The sequence below is a fragment of the Empidonax traillii genome, unplaced genomic scaffold (genome assembly GCF_003031625.1).
Source record: "Empidonax traillii isolate 1590-97213 ecotype Southwest subspecies unplaced genomic scaffold, ASM303162v1 scaffold1089:size187794, whole genome shotgun sequence".
In the NCBI taxonomy this organism is placed as follows: domain Eukaryota; kingdom Metazoa; phylum Chordata; class Aves; order Passeriformes; family Tyrannidae; genus Empidonax; species Empidonax traillii.
The window spans coordinates 23938-27845 of record NW_020956282.1 but is presented as its reverse complement, the minus strand read 5'-3'; positions in this window follow the sequence as shown (position 1 = coordinate 27845).

Genomic DNA, 3908 nt, shown 5'->3' with positions numbered 1-3908 from the left:
CTGCATCAACACAGATTGTCGAGCTTTCTGCAACTATAAAAGCATTTGAGTTATTCAGTGACCAAGCTTTAAATATTGTTTCTGACTCTCAATATGTTGTAGGTATCATAGCTCCAATTGGAGAGTCTTTTATCAGAGAAATGATGTCTCATTTGGTACATTCTCGTCACCATGCTTATATTTGCTTGTCCTATTTGTTCTCATACCAACTTGCCAGGACTAATTGTAGAAGATGATTCAGTGGCAGGTTAACCATGCCAGCTGTAGTACCGAATCTTTTTGAACAGGCATGTCCATCTCATTCCTTTTATCATCAAAATACCTTGGTTTTACAGAAATCTTTTCCTTTAACAAGAATGCGGGCACGGGATATCATTTGTGCATACCCTGATTGTCAGGTATTTGTCTCATTACCCACGGCAGGAGGAGGTAATCCCTGAGGTCTTTCAAGCAATGAACTGTGGCAAACTGATGTTACACGTGCCCTCCTTTGGGGTCCTTAAATACTTACATGTTACAGTTGACACTTTTTCTGGTTACATTCATGCATCTGCTAGAACAGGTGAAAAGGCTAAAGACACTCGTAGCCACTGGCTGGCTGCTTTTGCAGTCATGGGTGTGCCAAAATCCATCAAAACAGACAATGGATCTGCCTACACTGCTGCTGTGATGCTGCGTTTTTTGCAGCGCTGGAGAGTTGTGGTGGGTTTCCCCCAGCTGGCCTGGGGGATCCTGGAAGAGTTAAAGCTAAGTAGGAACTTTTGCACAAGGCAGAAATATGCCCGGACCCGGAAGATGTAACAATATGGTTTTCCGGTAAAATAAGCTGAGTCATAGTTGGCTGACATGCTCAGTTAGCAGAATTATATAATGTTATTAGTGACCAATAGAAGGTTATTTATGTAACTTGGAGACCAATAAAGAGTTAACATGTGTAGCCTAAAAAATGAATAAAATCTGCAGCGGCGTGCAATAAAGGGTTCCAGTTTCTGGTTCCATGAGGGTTTGTGTTTTCTGTCCCGCCTCAACCACGACAGTGAGTCACTCGTTACTTGTATCCCTCATGTTCCCATGGGCCAAGCTATTGTGGAACATACTTATCGTACTTTGAAAAACAAAATTGGGGAATTACCCTAACCTCAGTGCATGATCGAGTACAAAAAGCCCTGTATGTTTTAAATTTTTTGAATGTGCAGGAAGATATTTCTCCAACTACTGCAGTACAGTGACATTTTTCAGCAAAACCCTCTTCAGCATCTAAACCAAAGGTCTAGTATAAAGATCCTGAGACACATCAGTGGGAAGGACCTGTTGAGCTAATAACTTAGGGAAGAGGGTATGCGTGTGTTCTTCTTCCTGCAGGACCTAGGTGGTTGCCAGCTAAATATATACGGCCTTATCAAGAGCTGGAATGACAAACTGAAGAATCCACTTCCAGAACAACAGAGCCAGGAAGAGAGAACAGAGGACCAGTGACACCAGCATTATCTGGGGTTGACTTGAACACCTAGATGAGCAAGTATAAAGTATCATGACAATAGTGGGTGCAGTATAAATCCCTGGCAACATCTTTTTAGCTCATTTGGCCTTGATCTTTTCTGCATCTGAGGTCTGTATTGCTTAGTTATTCTGTATGGTATCAGAAGTAATCATTTTAGTTACTGCCTCTATGGCAGTCATCTTATTAACAAAAATCTGTATAGATTGCACTGCCTCTGAAAACATCTTGTAAGAGCTATAAATTTAAGCAAAGTTGATTAAGCCCTTATGGTTTGTTTAGACGCCTTAGAATCTGCTATCATGTGGTTAGACAATAGACAACATGCCTTGTAAACTAGAAATAAGTTGTGGTGTGAATTGTAGAAATCTTTCCTAAGTTTTGCAGTGACTATATTGAATTTGTCATTGAGCCAGAATCATTGAGCGCTGAGCAATAGCTGTCTTCCTCCGTTGTGCTAACTACAGAAAGGGGGGAGATGTAGCAAGCCAGCGTGAGAACAAGAAAGAAGAAAATCAGAAAGGCCTGGGAAATTTCTAGATGACCTAGTATTGTTTTATCTAAAGCCTTGATTTACTGTCCAGGGAACAGAGCAGAGCTCTCAGTTTGCAATTTACCATGCGGGGGTGAATAAGGGTAACTTGAAACTCCAAGGTGTATGTGTGTGGTGTCTGCATGGTCGGCTGGCCTGTGAGTGTGGTTGATGTGTGGCTTGCAGCTGTGTTCTGCCTTGATTTGCTTAACCACTTCCAGTTGAAAGTGAATGATATAAAAACCCTGGCTCATTAGCAATAAAGTTATTTCTGTCCATCAAACCAGAGGTCCGTGTGTCATTCCATCACACTACTGGAGACAAACATTTTAAATAAGAATGCCTGAATAGCTATTTTGGCAAGATTACTCAAAAAATTAAGGGAGGAGGACTCCAGTTTGCAAACATGATTTTTTAAACAATTATTAGACTGTATGTAAAAACTTAAATGATGCTAATGTAAAAAGTTCATTATTTGAGAAGGACAAATAGAATATTTGAGGTTACAGTTTGCCTGACATCAATCCCAAATAAACAGAAAAGTTTTTAGAGACTTGACTGATACAGGTTTAAAGGAAATAAAAATAATAAAACTAAGCAGAATTTTTGTATAAAAATAGGTTTTATCAACTAAAACAGTTTACACTTCCCAGTAAAATGAAAGGATAGATTTTTATAAGGTACTCAGTAGTGCACAATATCCAGACTGAAAAACTAGAAAAAAAATCTGTACCAGTTCTGTAGAGCAGGCAATAATATCATTAAATATTTAATGACACATTTCAAAAAGGAATTATTACTTAGTTGGTGAGTTCATAGGTGAATCTACATTTTGGGTCAGGGGAGGAGTAAAGTTAGGCCCATGAACTTTAGGAAAGAAAAGTTCCATAATTTCAAGGAGCTAGTCAATAGGGTCCCCTGATAAACTGCTGACAGTGACAAAGGAGCAGGACAGAGTAGGCAGATCTCTAAGGACATCTTCCATAGAGTACAAGAGCTAGCAATCTCCAGGAGCAAGAAATTGGGCAAGGAAGGCAAGAGATCAGCATGGCTGAGTTGACCTGCTGATCAAACTAAAGGGCAAGAAGCAAATGCACAGGCAGTGGAAACAGGGACAGGTATCCTGGGAAGAATATAGGGACACTGCCTGGTTGTGTAGGGATGGGGTGAGGAAGGTGTGGTGGGTTGACCTTGGCTGGACACCAGGTGCCCACCCAACTGCTCTATCACTCCCCAGCTGGACAGGGGAGAGAGTAAGGTGGAAAAAAACCCCAAATCGTGGGTTGGGATAAGGCAGTTTATTTAAAGCAAAAAGTAAAGTGAAGCGAGCGCGCGCAGAAGCAAAAGATAGCAGAGTTCATTCTCTACTTCCCAGGAGCAGCGACAGACGACCACTTCTGAGAAGCAGGGCTTCATCACTCGTGACAGTTTCTCAGCAGGCAACCATCGGAGACAATGAATGCCTGCCTTCCTGCTCCTTGCCTTAGCTTTTATATCTGAGCTGACATCATATGGTATGGAATATCCCTTTGGTTAGTTTGGGTCAACTGGCCTACTTGGGTCCCCTCCCAGGGTCTTGCCCTCAATTGAGGAAGGAATGTTACAGTGCTGATGCTGTGCTCAGCAGCAGCCAAAACACCGGTGCGTTATTAACACCCTTCTAGCTACCAATGCAAAGCACAGCACTGTGAGGGCTACTGTGGGGAAATGAACTCCAGCTCAGCCAGACCCAATACAGAAGGCCAAGGTATGGATGGAGCTGAACTTGGAAAAGGATGAAAAAAATAACGAAAAGGGTTCTACAGGTATGTCAGCCAGAAAAGAAAGGTAAAAGTAAGCATACCTCCCCTGATAAGCAAGTCTGGAAAACTGGTAACA